We start from the raw sequence: 20728 nt of genomic DNA, 5'->3' as shown, positions 1-20728 counted from the left end.
TAAAATTGACCAAGTCAAAGCATAAGTCTCAGTCCGGCATAACCGGTTTCTAACCATACATCAACTCTGCAGGCATATATCCTGTGGTAACACTGTGAATCGTACGATCAGCCCACAAAGCAAATGGTAGAAGTCTCGGCCATTCTCCAATCTGTCCTCTGCATGATTTGGCTAATGCTTTCACTATCGGCGGATGCCCTCTTTCACTCTTCCCATTTCCCTCTGGATTGTATGCTGTGGTTAGAGCCAACTTGATTCCTAGTTGAGAGAAAAACTCCCTAGCTTCATCTACATCCAATTCACCGCGATCTGCAGTGATCTTACCCACACAGCCATACCTGCAGAAAATTTCTTCCAATAAGAACTTACACACTGCACTAGTGGTCTTCGTTCTCAAAGGTCTGCCCTCAACATGATTGGTAAGATCCTCCCTAGCCAAAACAATATACCTCATCTTCCATAGACCCATAGGCATAGTAACCAAGTCAACTACCCACTTATAATGAATGCATAGCGGATAGGTCGGATGAAGCTCATCTCGATGATGCACTACCGAATACATCTGGCAGTCTCTGTAAGTCTCTACAAAGTGAGAAACATCTCTATACATGCCTTTCCACCAATATTTCTCCTTGATTTTCTCATAAGTAGCCCACACTCCTCTATGACTAGCCCAAGGACTCTCATGAAACTCCCTCATCACCTGTAACTGTGTCTCTTTATCGCAGACAACCCGCAAGGGTAATCCACCTCTTTTCTTTGGATGCTTCCAAAGAAATCCGTCCTTAAGAAAATAACCATAGGCTTTTCTTATGATCTTCTTGAACTCTTCATCTGTCCATTCATCTCTTTTGCTTAGTGTAGTAAGGTACTTGCCAATCTGCAACCAATCTCCAATATAGAGTTCTTCTATGAAAGCCACAATATCATAGACATGGCAAACATGATCAATCTTAGCGGCGGCTGAAATTTCTGCATCATCCTCTTCTGCAAGTAGTGTCTCCGCATCATCATATCTAGCTCTAGACAGCATATCCGCCAACTGGATTATCCTTTCCTGCTATGTGTTTAAATTCTGGATTTAATGACTTGATGTATGCAATCCATCTCAGCATAGCTATATCCGGAGTAGAGCAACTCGTAATCATACCTATCAATGGCAAGTAATCTGTCTCTACCACAACTGAGGCTCCAATAAAGTACTCCTTGTCACATTTGAGAGCCGTAACAATTCCCAGTAATTCTCTCTTGATTTGCGGATATCTCCTTTGTCTCTCATTTAGGACTTTCGCCCCAAACTGAATAGCATACATGTTTCCATCTGCATCATCTTGACCCACAGCCCAAACTATGCCAATTGGGCTAGTGTCAACTGTCAATACAATAGGCCTACCGCAATTATAATCCGCTTTCCTGAGAGTAGGAGCAGTCTGCAATAACTTCTTCAATTTCCGCATGGCTCTAGTGTGGCTCTCATGTCAATAAAATTTCTGCCCCTTTCGAAGCAACTGATATAAACAATATGCTATGTGTGCAAAATGGGGTATCCAAATCATATAAAACACACAAGCTCCAATGAATCTCCGTACCTCTGAAGTGGTAGAACAATACTCCGTAATCTTGCCTATAGCATCCACCTTCTCAGGTGAGGGTTTCCTGCCATAATACCCACACATATGTCCAACAATGACAACCCCACTTACTCCAAAAACAGATTTTTGCCCTGACAGTGTCAAATTCACTTCTTCTAACCTGGCCAAAATCTTTTTACAAGCTGAAATATGATTAGCCACAAAATATCTGCATCCCTGCTCATTTAGACTCTCATTATTCTCTTCTTCTGCACACCCCTTAATGGGTACATCATCCAAGAAAGGCATGGTAAGCTGAGGTATGTAATCACGAAGGACCTTATGCATGGCATTCATCATATGCGCAACAGAATTAGTGGCACCTTGAGGCAAGGTACACATCCTGACAAGCCCAATAAGAGTTCTCATAGTGGTTATGTCCCTGCTTTCCAAAGCCAGCTAAAACTGATCATATCCCGAATACAAATCACCTAAAGAATAGATGGCACGTCTAGCAAATGCTTCTGCAAACTCATCCACAACTAGACCTATACCAACATTCCTGATAGTAACTCTGTTTACTGGCTGCATGTCCTGTATAAATCGGAGAGTATCATTCTTCTTTGGAACCGTAAACCACCTATTTGAGTATGGTGCAGATGAAGGCTCTAGGATTCCCATCTTGATTTTCTCATTTAACAAGTCCGTTAGCTTTGGCATGTGTGCCTTAGGCACTGGAATAGGTCGGAGGTTCCATGGAATATGAGGAATAGTAAAGATCACCATAGAAGCAACAATATCCGGATTCACACATCCAATCTCATGTGGAAAACCCCCTTCCATGTCGCTCAAGCATCTCCTGAAAGCATTGCTTCTCTGTGGGTAGCAAGAAATCACCATTTCCAATTTTCAATTCAGCAAGAGTCTCTGCTGAAAATTTATGGCCTATATGCTCTAGATTCCTCAAAATTGGCTGTTTGGCAACCCTCTCTATTTGTTGATCACTGTCAGGTGGAAGCAGTACAGCTATTGGCTTCACCTTCTTATCCACAGTCTTGTATTTCGTGTCAACCCTGGCTTCATTATGATCCTCTGCATTACTCAAATCTTGCTGTAAATCAGCAATTCTGCACTCTAGTGGCTGAATATCCTCAGCCCTCTGCTCTATGGACTACATAGGAACAGCCCTAAACTCTGGATGCTGAAATATTTCAGCAGTAAACTCTGTTGGCTGAAAGTTTTCAACCCTCTGTGTCTCTGTAGGCTGATCATAGTCAGTCGAAAACTCTGTTTGCTGAATTTCTTCAGCACTCAATTCTTTTTGCTGAGTCACCTTAGCCTCTGACTCTATCTGTGACACAAAATCTGCAATTTCATCAAACATGTCCAGGGATTGCACTGATACATTACTGTGACAACTCTGCATATCAGTTTTCAGCATATTTTCCATCTCTGTCATCGTATCTGCACAAATCATACTATCATACATCCCATCTGTATGCTCATCATCCTCTAAAATACCTCCATTTTTCAAAATTTTCTCCTTCCTACATATGTACTGCCTGGCAGCTCTAGGCAACTTAGAAGTCTTTTGATAACTCATCGAACTATTTGCTGAAATTCCAACAAAACTGGAGGAGAAATCATTGCTGCCAGGAGGCGAGAACTCCAATCTCCTCTGCTTTGTACCACCATCGTCTCGCGAAACAGCGGTACCTAATGAAAACCCGAATCCCTCACAGTGGACAAAGGTGCATCTCTAAGAGTATCCTTGTTTCTAACATGGTTCACACACACAATCATAAACTGAACTGCTCTCATGCCATCTTTACTGCGAATCCGTGCATAAGCAGATCCATCATCCATTACCTTTGTTTCCATGCGCATCTCTGTGATGAATGGCTGTCCAAGAATTATGGGATAAGAGCATGAATCCTGCACAAAGAAATGGAAATCCTCCTCTACATCTCCAATAGAAACCCTGACACTGGGACAGGCAGCATACAAATCACCTGCAGTGTTGTTGGCGGCTCTCATACGCCACCCATGCTCTACATCCATAGGCCATCTATTACTTTCATAAACTCCACGAACTATGAGATTAATCTCTGAACCATGATCCACCAAAGCGACATAAGGCACCTGTTTCTCTCCAATTTTTACCATCATTTCCATAGTTGCCCTAGCCCAATGACTCCGCGAAAAGTGACTACGCGGTATTAAGACAGGCTCATCAGTTTTAGCATAATGCATAGGCTGAACCCTCTTCTCTATCTGTGGAAAAACAGAAGCATTCTCAACCATAACCTCATCCTCATCCTCATCCAACTCCCCAATCAAAACTCCCTGTGTATCAGTAGTAGGCAATGCATGTCTTTTCCTCTTCAAGACTTCTTGGAACTGATCTTGAAACTCTCTTTTTGAGATGCCCAAAACCTCAGAAATAGTAAAAGTCACCTCACTGCCAAGTATCTTATCATTAAAGATTTTCTTCATGTCCGTAGATGTCTCAATATCGGACATCAATCTAAACCCTGGCTGCTTTCTCTCTCTAGGCTCTTGCCTCTTTTCTTTCTTCTGAGCATCTTCCATCTGCCGTTCTGGCCCTGATCTCAAAGACGGTCCTGCAGTAGGTGAAGTAACAAACTCACCCCCTCTAGTCTTTTTAGCTGCATTTGGATTTTCTTCATCCCTCTTACGCTTCTCCTCAACAAGTACATTTGCTCCCTGAGACTTGGCCAAGTAGGCATAAATAGTGTATCTGTCAACAGGCGAATCCCAACCTGTCTCAGATCTGATGCTAGAGCCTACACTAGTCAAAACAGTTTGCTGAATTTTTCCCTTGTTTGCCGTCTCCATAGCATAAGTCCATAATGATGATTGATTCTCTGATCCTTTCTCAATCTGTACTCCATATGCAGAAGCATCTCCTCTAGCTGCCACATAAGAAGTACGCACAGCTATGTCATCCACTAATTTCTTCATTCCGCCTTTCCCAAAATTGGTAGCAAGCGGAGCTCCTGTTTCAGTCAACCAAATCTTACCATCTTGTCCCAAAATACCAAATTCGTCCTCCTTGCATCTTGAAAATATTCACAATCCCTGCAATGCTGATGGTCCGTACTATCACACCAAATACATCTTCAATCTCTCCTAGGTGCACTAGGAGCACTCCTAGGTGCAGTAGGAGCACTAGAAGAAATAGTAGGTGCAGTCGAAGCAAACTGCTCTTTCAATTTTCCCACTAATTCTTCTTTAATTGACTCCAGTGTCAAATCCATCATGCCTTTGATTATGTCATCAAGAGAGGAAGGCACCGATGGAGCGGATGGTTTTGGAGCAGAAGGAGCTGGCATCGGTCTTGGAATAGGAGGAACGGGAGGAGTAGAAACAGTAGGCACTGGTATAGGCCAAGAAACTGACTGAGGAAGAGAAAAAATAACAGGGATAGAAGTAGGCATAGGAGCAAAAGACGGCATCGATGTCATAGATCCATTCTATAGGCGGGTCTTCCATATCCTCCTCTTGGTCAAAGTCGAGACTGCATCCTAGGCATCTTGCCAATCCGTTTTAAGACCCATAGGCTTCGTGCAATCCTCAAGAAGCTCTTCTAATTCTTCCTGAAGAGCGGGATCTGCAGCTTGCAAGAAAAGCTCAACTTTCTCAACATCCAATGCTCTTTGTTCAATGGCATCAAGCTGATTATACCTCTCTTCAAATTCTCGAATCAACTCTGAAGCAGCTTAATCTTTGTTTGGCATGTAGACCCACTCTCGGAATGACAGCCGTGTAGCCATCCCAAAGTCCTCAAGGAAATACTCTTCTTTGAGGGCCTTCTTAAAATCTTGCCAATGCGAATTTTGAATAAAAAGATCAGTCACTTTTTCCCTCAAGGCGGGTGTGACAAGACGAAGAAAATACTTACTCATAAGTCCAGTTGGTACTCCAAAAAACCCCATCTTGATCTCATACGTCTTCAAGTAATCTGAAACATTATGGCCATCAAATAGCTTCTTCTCATTCTCAACTACTTTAATCACCTTAGTCACGCTGATTGCATTTTCTTGCTCCGAATATAGTTGCCTTTGTTGAGACAACTGTTGTTGATGCAATTGCTGTTGTTGTTGCATATACAATTGTGTCTGCTGATTTTGAAGCTGCATATACATAGACATATTCTGCAAAATCTGCTTTAGATAATCCGTTGAAGTACTTGAAGCAGCAATCAATGATGGAGCTGAAGTAGAGGACAAAGCAGGAATCGTAGAAGAGGCTGAAATTGATGCTGAAGTATCTCCCATCCTGAAATTTATGCGACGCTTTCACGTCAGGTTCACCAAAGCTATCGAAGGGTTTTCGAAAGCAAAGTTGTGTCTACAGAAGACCTTGATAAATTTCAAGATGGTAGATCAATCAAGTGAATAAATACAAATCTGCAACAACAACTCCGGCATAATGTGCATTGAGCAAAAGAATATTTTTAACAATCATACCCAGCAACACTTAGTTTCAATTCCAGGCCTGATATGACTGCAATTGCCTCTTGTGATGTTGATCAGTTGGAAAGATACAACTCTTAGAAACCACCTTTCTCTAAACCTGTGGCTCTACAAACAGCTGTAATCCCAAAATTGTGGTCTTCAAACCCGCTGTAGGATGAAGAACATAAATTGCATGCAAATTCTTTCTATGTTTATGGCCCAATAATTGCTGAAGTCACTTCATCCAGCCTAGATCTGGCTGCATTTGCAATGCTACCGTAGAGTGGAAATATACAATTGACAATTGTGTAAGGTCTTTGCATCAATAGCTCAAACTCCTTTACAACATAGGGCACAAACTATTCCAAGTCAAGACACCGCAATAAAAAATGTGCTCCTCACAAGCTCTTGAGGTTCAGTACTACTTTTTCTTCTCTTGTCTGATCTCTTCTCAGAGCCTCTTTTAGCTCCAGCAGCTCCTGCATTATTTCCTTCTTGGTTTCCTTTAGTTCACTCTTTTCACCGTCAACCTTGAACCTCTGTGCTGCAACTCCGTTCGCTTTTCAAAACCTTTGATCTTCCTTGCTGGTCACAACGGAACAAGATGCCTAGTTTTGATGCTGAACAGCTGAACAACATGCAGCCTAGTTTGAAGGTGAAGCTCTGCGCCTTGGGCGAAGTTTCCGTTACGAGTCCGTCAATGGTGCTATCATTGTTGGAGCCGGACCTTCAAGCATGGCCACAGCCGCTTGCTTGAAGAAACGGGGCGTGCCGTTTGTGATGCTCGAGCGAGCGGCTGCATAGCCTCGCTGTGGAACCCGCAGCTTCCATAGCCCTCCATGGCCTTCAAGTTTATCAAGTGCTTTGAATGGCTTCGAATTAATTTCTGGCATAGCATGACGTGGAATGATTATGCCTCCATAGCCTTTCACAGAGAGTATTCCACCTGTTCTCTATAGTAGTTATCTCCTTCCGTGTCATTGATATCAGCTTCGTCGATAGTCTTGATCAGGTCATCGTCTGCAGCTCCATTCATGTCGTCACTCTGCATCCGCTATTGGCCCTTTTAGCACGATCATGGGTGCTTTAGGCGTCCTCCTTCCCGTCATTCTGCATCCACTATTGGAATCGGCTTCTCCATTGTCGTCCTCTGATGCTTCTTCTTCTCAGCTCGACATCCTCTTCGCATCGTCTTCAATCATCTTCCGTTGCTCTGATTTAATGCAGACTTCCTCCTCCTGCTTCGTTGCAGGCATTACAAAGCGAACACCAATTGTTGCACATCCTTCCTTTTCGAGTTTCCTGTTAGATGAATTAGACCATCTGCCCCCTCGTCGACTTCAATAGTCGGACCCGGCTAAATTTTCAGCATCTACCCACTCTCTCTCTCTCTCTCCGTCTGTGTCACTGTGTTTTTGAGAACGTTGTCTCTCTCTCTCTCTCTCTCTCTCTCTCTCTCCGGGTCTCTGAGTTCGTCGTCTCCTTCTCTCTCTCTGTGGATCTCTGAGAACTGTCTCTCTTTCCCCACACAAGTTTCTTTTTTTTCTTTCCCCCCAAAAGCCTCTTTTTAAAAATAGCCATCCGTGCATCCTTTCTTTTTCATACATCCCCCTATGCTTTTTCGTTTTTCCTCCAGAAATACAATTTCCCTCAGAAAAGCATGAGGATTCCTTACACAAGTTGTCCGAAATCCACATACATTGCATGTAAATACTGCACGCATACGTCGTCTTGGTGATTTTCTCCAGGAAGGCCAGCGCTCCCCAATGGATTCAAATTATCCACCACCTTGTGAAATATGCACAAAAACTGCCCCTTCCTTGAAAGAAGCCATTCTATGCACAACTCCAATCCATCTGAACTGCACCAATGCATTAAAATGTCGTGCCTGTGAAGAAAGTAGCAAGCCAGAGCCAAATAGGGATATGAACCTGTAAACGGGCATTCCACTCACATCTTCTCCAGCTATTATAGCATTAGGATAAAGGGCATGAATCATGTCATTGGCAAGCATCAAATAATTGACTACATCCATATCAGTTGCTAGCCCAAAATACTGTCATATCCCCCATGTCAACATAGCCAAGGATAAGGGAACTCCAAGAATATTCATTGCGTTGTGGCAGGCAGTCAAACGTGTGCTGAACATCAAGCAAGCTCCCACATTTGGCATACATATCCACTAGTGTACTTCGATCCGCATCTCTTTAAAACAGTTTAGTACTTCCTCACAAAGCCCATAATCGGCATATCCTGAAATAAGTGTAGCCCATGAGACTGCATCTCAAGTTACCAATCTATCAAAAACTCCCTATTCTTCTACAAGCATGTCACATTTAGCGTACATGTCAACCATAGCATTACGGATAAGTTCCTCTTGCACCAAACCCCTCTTCACTATATTACCCACGTAGAATAAAAGAGCAAACATAACAACTAAGTATGTACAAAGTATCAAATCCCACACACACAACTTTTTGGTGGATTCCACACCTCGGATACGCAGCAGTACGACAGCGTGCGGTGCTCATCCATATATTCATTAAATTGGTATCCTCATGCTACAAAAATGCATCCCCTCCCTGATGTCATAAAAAATGCTAAAAGAAAGCATTTTCTCTTTATCATCAATGACATCATCAAAAATGCTAAAAAGTAAATGTTCTTCTTTCACCCCCTCCCGCCCGATTACTATATAAACAAGGATAGAGCACAGACAGACACAATAATGATCCATGAAGATGTCTCTCTGCTGGTTGACGTGACAAAGCTCTGCAACCAACCTCTCTCTCTCTCTCTCTCTCTCTCTCTCTCTCTCTCCCCACACCTACGCAGGAGCGTTGCTCGAATCCATCAGCTTCTTCTATGGCTTCCAAGAGAAGTCGAGATGCTAAGCAAGATCACCCTCAAAGAGCTCCCCAACGCAAGGAAGTGGCCATTGTTGAGGGAACTCAATACGATACTAAAGTGCAAGCAAAAGTTAACCCCGAATCCATTCAACCCAAAGGACCGGTTATTCCACAACAAACCGTGGTTGCAATCATAAACCATAATCATGATGGATGGTCGAACGGAGATAATCAGGTTAGTACATAAGAACAGGATCGCAATTAGTTATAACTTACTTAAACTTATAAAAGATGTTAGTATTATCAACTGCTTTTTAGGAAGGAACATGGAAACTAACAAAGAGGATAGATTCTATGCATCGCATACAAGTGTGTTAAAAGTGTTTTATGGTTATGACTACTTTTGGATTTGTGAATGTTGAATTATGGTTCTTATGATTCCGGGCTTGCAAAGCCAAACAAGTTGAGGATTGTAGTGGTTCGGGACATTGGGATCCCCAACCCAATGCTCCCTAACACTCTGTGGAGTGTGAAAAAACTCACTTATGGGTGGGGGTCCTATGCTCCCGAGGGAGGTAAGTATTTTTGATTTTTTGATCACTTGAGCACTTGAGAGGGAAAAGGGATGAGTGCTAAGTGCCCCTATTATGTAGGATGGTTGTGGAGGCTCAGGGAAGCTTAGAGGGCCTCTAATACAGCCCAATCCCGAGGGATTGGAAGGTCCTAGGACGATGTCTTTCTGTGGAAAGATGGTTTTGTATCACTCTACAAAGTGATGATTTTGGATGTTATTATGAAATAAAGTATCTGATTTTCAAATTGTTTGTTATGTACTAAAGATTTAGTTTAACGAAACTAGTTTAATGGAGTAATAAAATGAAAAATTTTTAAATATCCAAACAGTGTGGTAATATGCTTTGCTAATTAGAAAACTAAGCAAACCCATCAAGGAAAGTGGGAGGCTTCTATCCTAACAATTAGATACCTATGGCTAGGTGGACCCGATAAGTCGGGTAACTTTCCCCAACACTAGATACAACTAATTAAATCGTGACCCTCCCAATATTGGTAGGATTACTTACCAAGTTTAACACCATTTTTGGGGGTTGAGGTGAGATTTTACCTTATGGGTAGGGGGATCGAGTCACACGCTCCCCCGTCTCTCACTCTCTTTGAACCAAGTGCAGTGTTAACCTCACTCCTGCCTTTGATTGATTACAAAGTGGCCTTTTTTAGGTGGGTGTTAGATTGTTGTTAGGAGTAGAACCGAGATTCCCCTATGAAGTAGAACTGAGATTACCATGTTCAACTAAGTCCAAGGTTTCCCATAGGTAGACAAAATGGTGATATGCATGGATATCAATTTCAATCGACTACTAAGAGGACTCCTTTGAGTATTTTGGAGGAGGCACCTCATGTTAGAATATCAAGCGCCTATTACTCTTCACTCAGTCTATTTTTGTGTGTGTGACCAACATTAGATGGATACAGCTGTACACATGTGTGAAATTCAATAAGTTGGTATAGTCAATGACTTAACCACAGTTAGTCTTGGTTAGTCATACTTATGTGTGTAAGTCTCTTTCAGTTAGTATGATGGAAGAATAATGGAAGAAGAATAAAAATGAGCTGAGGCTCATCTTCCCCTCCAATCTGTCTCTCTTTCTCTCTCTTGCTACATGGTATCAGAGCTTGAACGCCTGAAGCGTGAAGGCTTAGTAGTGGACATTTGACATCAAGACATCAGATCTAAAGAAAACGTCATCAAAGGAGACTGTGCATGCAGCCCGATTTTTTGCACAAGCTATATCTTGCTACAAAAATGGTTTTTGGAGAAACACTTGCTATTTCATACCGTTTCAACGTGGTCTACAACTTTGCAAAAGAATTTTTTCTTAATTCCTTATAGATTTTGAGATATTTAGCACAGACTTGTGCAAACGAGCTATTTACTATAGTAAACAACAGGTGATTCTAGGGCACTGGTGGCTTTCATCCTAACAATGTATATGCCCTTATCATCATGCATTTGAGCATGATATTGGGAGTGTTAAATGCTCAGTTTTGGAGCTTATTTGTAGGCTGGAAATAGGGAACTAGTTGTTGTCCTAAATTTGGAAACAATATACCTAGAGGGTTAAAGTATCTATGATGCTTATTTGCTAGTAACAAATGCTTGGATCATACCACTTGAGTGGTAGATGCTTTTTGGGATATTGTGAGTGTTGAAAGTCCAAAGTTTGGACTAATTTGTTGCTTATTATACCACGGTATTGACTAGTTGTTGTCTGCAAGAAGGATACCTATTATCTTCACTTGACATACATGCAATATACTCTAACCGATTGGACATGTATCAACTCCTGCATAGAGTGGAAACTGAATGAGATGTTTTGGGGATGTTTTTAGGTCTGAATACTCTTATTTTAACAAAGAAAACACTACTAGTTATAGCAGTGGTCTGGCTGTATTTGGTGCTACTACTTGCATACAGTACAAACATTGATACTTTTATGGACATAGTTTGTTGCTGGGATGTTTTGCCACTACCATAGAATGTTTTGTACTAATTTGAGCTTGGTTTATGCTCAATTGAGTGTGTTTTTTTATTATTGGAATACATTTTATAGCAAGCAAGTTGTCAGGAAAACCATCCTGAATATAGCAGGAAACTGGACTTGAACTATAGGAAAAGGAGTCAAATACTTACAAGTTGTACACATCATTGAATACCTAAGTTGCAACTATGGCAAATGCTCAAGACACTAACAATATCACTCGAACTGTGGGAGAAAAGTTGGACAACAAAATTTTTTCTTAATGGAAGTTTTGTATGAAGAAATTTTTGGTTGGCAGAGGTTATTGGAACTTATGTACAGGTGATGAGGTGGCCGAACCTGAAATACATGAAAGGAATCTAACAAATGATCAGAAAAAGACTCATAAGCTATGGAGTGAGAGAGCATGCAAGGTGTTACATTGATTTTCCTTATGTATATCAGATGCTATGGTTATACAAATTACTGGATGCATTTCCCCAAAATGTAACACATACAAGAAAGATTCAACTAAAGAAATAGTTCAATAACATGTCTAGGAATGATAGAAGCATTCAAGCCTACACTACCGAGATCAAGAACATAGCGGATCAGCTTGCCACCATTTGATCTTCAGTGTCTGAGGATGATAAGATTGTAGTGACGTTGAATGGACTTGGCAAAGAGTATAAAGCATTTGATATGTCTATTTCTATGAGAGTTGAATCCCCTGATTGGGATGAGCTAATTGCTTTGTTGCTACATGAGGAAGTTAAGCTTGGACTAAATACACATTCTAGTACATCTCAAAGTAGAGACACTGTTCTTTACTCCAGCCAATGTGGTAGAGGCAGCAGAGGCCGTGGCTCTTTTGAGGTCAAGAAGACACTTAAAACATTTATGGACAGCATCAGCAAAATGCTTGGCATGGCACAAATGCACAGGGCCAGCGTGGATCTGGTGGCTTTAGAGGCAGGGGGAGATCACCCCATGGTAGAGGTGGTGGATCTAGTTCATGGTAGTAAAATGATCAGCCAAACAGAGATACGGATTGTCATTATTGTGGTAGATATGGACACATTGCAAAGGATTATTACAAGATGCAGGAAGATATGAAAGCAAAGGGCAAACAACATGGGCACTATGCATCTTCTAGCAGTGCTCATGATGAGCAGGTTGACAGGTTGTTTGCCATGCAGCATGTGTCTAAGAATACATCTAGGTAGAACAAAGATGAGAATGGTACATTGATTCAGGGGCTTCAAATCATATGACACCCCATGGAGAATGGTTTGATGAGATGGTTGTAGGTTCACATGGTTATGTGTGTACTAGAGATGACACCCAACATGAAATTTAGCACACATGAATTGTTCCATTGTTTGTTGATTCTTGATGGAAAAAAAAAGAGATTTTATATTGTACTACATGTATCTACAATAACCAAGAATCTTTTGTCAGTTGGCAGATGGCATAACAGAATTTGCAAGTGAGATTTATATAGAGATGGATGCTTTGTTGATGAATATCATAATGGCTGCAAATTGATTGCTAGAGGCCGAAGAGATGGCAGAATGTTTACTCTTAATGCATCAATTCCAAAATTGAAAGCAGCCATGTTTGCACATGATGGTTGTGCTATAAGGGATGTTGAGATATGGCATAAGCGGATTGGCCATGTGAATGTACAAAAGCCAAAATCTATGTAGCAGAAGGAGATTGTGCTTGGACTGCCTAAGCTCAAGTACCATGACTTTGGACATGTATGTGATGCATGTTAGTTTGGAAAGCAAGCACGGTTTCCATTTATAAGACATGTATGAAATAGCTCATGACCCTTGCAGTTGGTACATTCAGATGTATGGGGTCTGTCTCATAATGCTTTGTTTGGTAGTGCTCATTACTATGTATCCTTCATTGATGATTTCAACAGGTATACTTGGCTTTACATACTGAAACATAAGGATGATGTCTTTAATGCATTCAAGGACTTCAAGAAGCATGATGAAAATGAGTTGAGCTGTAAAATTTCATGTCTTAGATCAGATGGAGGTGGAGAATATGTTGCTAATTACTTTGACAAGTATCTTGCTAAACATGGGATCAGAAGACAGCTAACTTGCAGCTATACACCATAGCAAAATGATGTAGTATAAAGGAAAAATAGAGCACTGATGGAATCGGCAAGAGCTATGCTGAATGAGAAGAGTTTTCCAAATGGTTATTGGGCTAAAGCAGTAGTGACTGCTATCCATGTGTTGAATAGAACTCCTATAGCAGGGATTCATGATGTAACTCCATATGAGAGGTTGTATGGTCATAAGCCTGACATTTCACACTTGAAGGTATTTGCCAGCATTGCATATCGCATGTTCCTGATGAAAACAGGAAGAAATTGGATCCTAAAGCTATCAAGAGTGTGTTCCTTGGTTATGCACAAGCTATGTACCGTCTACACATGAGACATTGATTAGCAAAGATGTTTTTTTTATGAGCTCGCATCATGGTATGGTAATCATGTTATGTAATGGCTACTGATGGATCAGTTACCACTAGTAATGCTAAAAATACACCTACAGTGAGTACATCTATGAGTGGTCCTATACGGATGGGTCATCTACAATATATCCTTGGTCAATGTAATATTTCCACTAAAAAATATTACTAATCCGACTTTCCACAACCCGTGTGAAACTCATGCAAAGGTCAATTCTAGCATTGGAGTTACCGACGGTGCAATCTTTAAACTGTACGCAAGGTATCATTACTCTCCACTGGCAAAACGGGACCAAGGATTAAAAACCCGCATAACCACAGGTGAACTCCCTCTTGGGAGGAGGTCAAGAGGATAATGATAGGTTTATTGCAAATTTGTTTTATTGTTTATCTTCCCCTAGCAGCCGAAGCGTGGCTGAGGGAAGGGGATGGGCTATAATGGAAAATTGAGGAGGTGGAAGGGAGGATAGCATGCAGGGGGCCACGTAGGGGAGGGAACCCTCCCCCCCCTTGTCCTATATAAACACCCTCTAAGGGGGAAGATGGATAAAAAGGATAGATATAACACTGCCATTGCAGTTGGAGAGAAGGAGGCCGCGACTTGACTGTGGGAGCTTCCATTGTAGGGGTGAAAGAGGGGAGAGCTGAGGAATCTGCGCAGTGAGGAGGAGAGGGAGCCGCCAGCAGCCATGCGAGCCGCCACTGGCCATTCGACGCCGTCTTTACGCCGCCCTCCACGACGACTATTGATTTCCCCCCCCTTTTTCCACGTGGGTTCAGCTGCCCAGAAGCTTCTTAGAAGCTTCTTGGAAGCTTCTAAGAGGGCTCTCTAAGCCCCCTTTCCCATTGCATTCCCACAAGCAAATTTTAACCTCGGGTTTTAGAAACCCCTTCCCATTTGACCTCCTTAAGTCCACTTTACCCTTCGGATTTAAAGCCTCCCATTGCATTCAGCACAAGCAATCTTTATCTCCGAATTTAAAGGCTCTTCCCGTGGATTCCCCACACAAGTCCATATTACCTCGGGTTTTTTAAGCCCTCCCATTGCATCCATCACAAGCCCAATCTCCTTGCCGGGTTTAAGGGGCCTTCCCATTGAACACTCCAAAAGACAAATTTTCTTCCCTCCAAGCTTCGAGGAGAAAGCCTATAAGGCTTCCCCATTAGATCCTCAAATCAGCCCATCCCGGCATTGAAGAAGAGGGGTTTCTCTAAACCCTTCCCACTCCAATTCCCCCATAAACCCATCTCTAATTTTTCCTCCACATTCCCTCTCCACAAAGATCTTTTTCCACGGAACTTCTATAAAAGGAAGGAGAAGTTCAGAAGTCCCCATTTCCGCAAAGCCCATAAAACCATTCCTAGCCAGAATTTCAAGGAGAACAATCTCTCAAGCCTCTGTTTCCGCAAGGCTTTTGCAAGAACCCTCTCACGAATCCCTCTTTTCCAAAAGAAACAAGGCCTAAGCTCCAAACCCTAAGGCCTTCCAAAGCCCAATTCCGCAAGTCGGTACTTCGGACAAGGAAGCCGTACCTCAAAGGGAATTGCGCTTATGAGGAAGACGAGCCAAGATCATAAGACTGTGGACAAGGCAAGAAGGTCGAATTCACGATGGCCCCTAAAAAGGCACAAGGTGCAACCATAGGAGATCGTCTCCTAATATTCATATGGACATTTCACCAAACCCACAAGTCCAGGTTTTCTTCCTATTTCTTGATTTACGTCGAAGTATTGCAATCATGCATGGTTAATTCATGGAATTAGGATGCACTTATGCTTGTCAAATCCACCTAGTTTTATGAGAATGAATTACATTGGCTATTTTTAAAGGAAATAACTCATGATTGAAGATTGGTCACTTGTATTTTTCAATGGAATGAACGAAATATGTCTATGCATTTTTAGCAAGTTGCTTCTATGCATTGCAAAGTAACGAATCTAAAATAACTAATGACTATCATTACAAAGTCGAGATTATTGTTGTACACCTTCGATCAGGCATGGAAAGATTAAATCGCATGTCGCATTACTAGACAAATCTTTCTTCGTAATGATTCATTAAGAAAGTTGCTAACAATCGTAGGAAATTGCAAGGCATGGAAATGATTCTAGGGCTGCATGAAGTAGGTTAAATCTAGTCAATTGGCATAAATCTCATTCAACTACGTAGTAGTTAGGAAAGGTTGCGTAATGCTCAATCAGCGTACAAATATTTCATTTAGAAATGAAGTTAGGGAAAGGCTGCATGGTTTGTTAACATAAAACCTTAAAAGCTTAGTAGCATGAGTCATGAATGCATGTCCTAGTAGGATCAATGGAAGTTATGCGGATTTTAACATGTGCTTGGTCTTAACAAGAAAAGTTAGGGATTGCAAATCTAGAGGAAATGAATCGCATACTTACATGAATTACGACGTAATGCAAATAGCTTTTCCCCTCTTTGATCAAGACAATATCTTTAGCAGTAGTTCGTCCTTGTAGTAAGACAAGTAAACTAGATTACCCAAACACCTAACTCGCAAAGGATTCGCTTAGGATGGTTAAATTGATACAATATACTCCAAGTGCTAACCAGGGTTTAGCACATTAAGGACTTGGCCTAGACACACTAATTGCCAAGTCAAAACTCTCATAATCCTAAGTCCTACCCACATTCACGGAATGTAGGGACAATAGGACGTACTTGCAAGAAACAATTTAGGGTTTCTACCCTAAGGATTGCTCGTTAAAAAGATGAAACTTGGATTGAGTTGGAACCCTAGGACCGACGATGTCGGCTTAGTGCAATCAGGAATGGATTGAATATGAAGACACCCTAGACCTTGTTTCCTATCTAATCAAGATTCCGTGATTAGAAGACGTCATTTAATGGGTGAAATAGTCCCATGGATTAGATGTGACACTTGTGCAACAAGTTGTAGAGTCACATGATCTTGTGGTTTGATCACAAGAGAATGGCCAATTCCTTGGAATGAGATTGGCAGATTCTTGCGCAAGTTTATCTTGCAAGACGATGAGTAGTTGTCCTGATATAGCACCTTTCTTGGGAAAAGTGACCAAGATAAGGGAATTAGATATTTTCTTGGAAGCAAAGGACCAATCAACAATTTGGAGCAACATATTTACTGTTAATAGAACTTAAGCTATTGGTTAAAGCTAGGTTAATAGGGTACGGCCCTAACCCAAGGACATACGAGTTAACAAATAAACCCTTGGGGATCTTGCCGAGTCGCAATTGATCCCAGATCAAATGTTGGATGCATTCTGAGAGAAGGATTCACTCCTTAGCAGTTGGCCAAATAACGACCACTGGAAATGATTGTGCTTGTAACAGTTTAAAGAGCATTGTTTGCTTTTTTTGCTCAACAAACTAAAGGATAAAAAGATATCTAATGCTTCAGGTTGAAGGCCTGAAGGGAGAGGCAGCCTCAGTTACCCCCCGACTGTCTGCTTGACCCTAACCAAGGGTGTTGTTAGCCACATCGGGAAGGTTGATCAAACCTGCTGCGAGAGGTCTCTCCGTTGAGCGCTACTTGGAGCAGGAGGACGCTTGGGTGCCAGGGGGCTCTGGCCGTAAATCCTTCATCTTCCGGGCCCTGCACAAGAGGCCAATGTGACTCGAGATTGGATCTCGAGGCCCGCATATTAGTCTATAGGTGGAATCTTGGATTAGTAATCCATGTAGATTGCTGGATAACCTTTAGGTGGATTATGGATAAGCCTACGGGCTGGACTTTATAAATGTATTCCAAAGATAAATATGATAACCTGTTGAAAAGGAACTTGTTTGACACTACTTTTCTATGTCAAGTGCTAAGATTACGTGAAGGAACTGGTGCTACCTAATGGGTTAATTAAGGAAGCTGCTCGATGTATGTCCAACTAAATGTGGTAGGTAATTAGACAACTAAAACAACCTGAGGAAAGTGCGGTGGATATGGCCATGGGTCCATCCTACGAATGGGTGGTCCCGGTTGGCCGAGAACTTTTCTCAATCATAATGGACAGTAAGGAGATCGTTTCAAAGAAAATGAATAGCAACGGCGCTGACCTAGAGTCTAGGTTATAATAATCCCGGTTTACGCTGTTTTAGGGAAACGGAATGGGACTATGCCTTATGGTAGAGAGGTCAAGCTTTTCATCCCTCTCATTTCCCATTCTCCTTGAACCAAGTACAGCGTGAATCCACTTTGTCCTTGGCGTTTCTGCGTAAAGTAGTTCACTCGGGGTTCGACGCTAGTTGCCGTTTAGGAAATGACCATTAGGGAAAACCCTGATTCAGGTCGGTCCTAAGTGGGAATGGCCAGAATACTTCCGCTACATGGCAGAGGTGGAAAGTCCTAGATCGCAAACTCCGTAACATTCCATAGGAGTGCCGGGCGGAGCTTTCTAAATCTCCTTTCCGATGGACTGCTAAGACGTGTTCTGAAGGGAATAGGTGGACACGTTACAGTTGGTATCAGAGTGAACCAACAAAGGATTTGTTTTTAAGAAATCTTAATAAGAAGAAGTAAAGAAAATGTTGCTATTCAGAACATTTCCTTACTTTTGATGCTGTCTTGCATAATTATGGAGCATGGAACAGGTTCTTAGTGTTCCGAGTCATGTTTATGACCGCGATGCATTCCCCGGATTATCAAAAAAGGGTTGATATGATGAACATCTAGATCATATTTTTAATCCATCGCCTTTGTACATGGGACGAAGATGGACAGGTGACTCAGGAATCTACTACATAGTTGCCCACCGGTTTGCATACCTTCGAACCAACCTAAAGAGGATCAAGTGGTTGGAAAACTTAAAGATTGTGAAGCTGTTCATTTTTGTGGAGGCTCACGTAAATTCAATTTTACATATCGAAGGTCGGAGGGTTGAACTGAACTCATATGTATATGAGGAAGTGACCCGTGTAATCCCCGCCGACAGGATCAAGGTGTTGAGGCGCTATGAGAAGAATGGGTTCCAAAGGAAAGGATACCCTAATCTTCCGATGACTTACCAATTCTTGAAGATCCATGACCCGAAACCATACTATTATCCAGTTCCCTTAGATAAATATAATACAAAATTATTCTCCCCGAACTAAATGTATCAGTTGCTTTTCCATCGCAAGAAATATTATACTCGGAAAGGGCTAGACCCATATAAATGGAATAAGACTTCTTTTTATCAATGTCTGTTTTGTCTATGAGAATTGATAAAAATTTAAGTGGCTAGATTGCTTGGTTGATAGCCGAAATGGGTATGAAATATAAATCATAACGATTAGCGAGTTATAACGTTAAGAAACCTCTATCCAGGCACAACCCCAGGTACAAATTCCCAGTTTGCCTCCTACATCAAGTACTGTCGTGATCCAGGAGAAGAACTTTCTTCTCAAGCAGATCAAGCAGCCAGAATTTGACAAGAAAGGTAGGACTGTCCAAGCGGATGCAGAGTTACCTGGGAAAAGCTGAAGAAAGTTGTGCAAGGAAGATACTGATCCGAGAAAATCACAAAAAAATATTTGTCTAACATTTTGTTGATTTTTTTGTACATTTGGAGCTTTGAAATAAAGAAGAGGGTGGGAACAACCTCTTGGGAAATAAAAGAAATCACTGGATGAAAATATTTCATGGACCGGTTTACCAAGGGGGGTGAAGAGTAAAGATCAATGGAGGAAGGTGAAGGGAAAATGTATAATGTGAAAAGGAAAGATATGAAATGGATTTGGAGCCATCCAAAGGGCATGTGAGGCTCATAATGTCATGACTTTGGAGCCTTATGACAATTCAACCAAATGGGACCCTTCTTGGAAGCATTAGTGGAAGAAAAATCAGGCACATGATTTTGTAAGATTTTTTAAAAATACTTCCACTCCGATCCAAAAAAACTTTTCAACATGAAAGTTGTAGCGCGTGAGCTGAAATTTTGGCTGGTATTTTTTTATAATTTTTTGGAGCTACGAGTCGAAAAATATGGCCAAAATGGTGGATGCAAACTTTTTCCAACTGCAGTGGAGACCACCTCCCAATTTAATACACATCCATACTTTCTTCCCCACACTTAACACTTCCATAAAACATCATTCATTAGACCCCCAACCCTTTTCCCTCTCTTATCCTCTCTCTCAAGCTAATAAACCATTAGAATTCCCCTCCTAAATCACCCTCAAATCATCCTTAGTTGTAGTAGTAATGTATGAACTCTCATTACTCTCTCTATTATTGCTAGATATGATCTTATTTTATGAAGATTCTCTATATTTTTTTATAGGAGAGCTTTTGGACTCAAGCTATGGGGGGGAGAATGGAGACAACTCACCTATGATGGAGCTTGATTAAGTACAAATTGGTCAACAAAACATTTAGATGGAGCTTCCACATTGGTGGAGCCGCCTTAATGCAGCTTTGGTGGTGTTAATTCCTATTACATCTTAACCTCCTCCCTAAACACCCTCAAGGCCTGTATAAAGAGGCCTTCTCCTTTGTAATTTGCAAGAAGAGAGAGAGCAAAGAGGCCTCCTTCAGCCCTATTGAGCCTTCCCCATTCTCCCTCATGAGCTTATGGAATTCCTTCTCTTACTATAGCTTATGTATGCTCTACAATGTAATAAGCCCATGATATTGGTGTCCATATTGTGTATATTGGTTATGTCTCGAGGGTTCTCCATCTCTTAAGTTTATTGATTCATCTATTTTTTCATAGTTCTCTCACTCTCACTCACACACACTCTCTCTCTCCCTCTCTTAGTTTTCATCTCTTCTCCCTTACAATCTCCTCTCCCTCTTGCATAGCGTCCTAGTCCGCTCTTC

The sequence above is a fragment of the Lygodium microphyllum genome, chromosome 24 (genome assembly GCF_053477565.2).
Source record: "Lygodium microphyllum isolate KBCC chromosome 24, Lygodium_microphyllum_v1.1.10, whole genome shotgun sequence".
Lineage (NCBI taxonomy): Eukaryota > Viridiplantae > Streptophyta > Polypodiopsida > Schizaeales > Lygodiaceae > Lygodium > Lygodium microphyllum.
Note: the sequence above shows the minus strand (reverse complement) of the source record.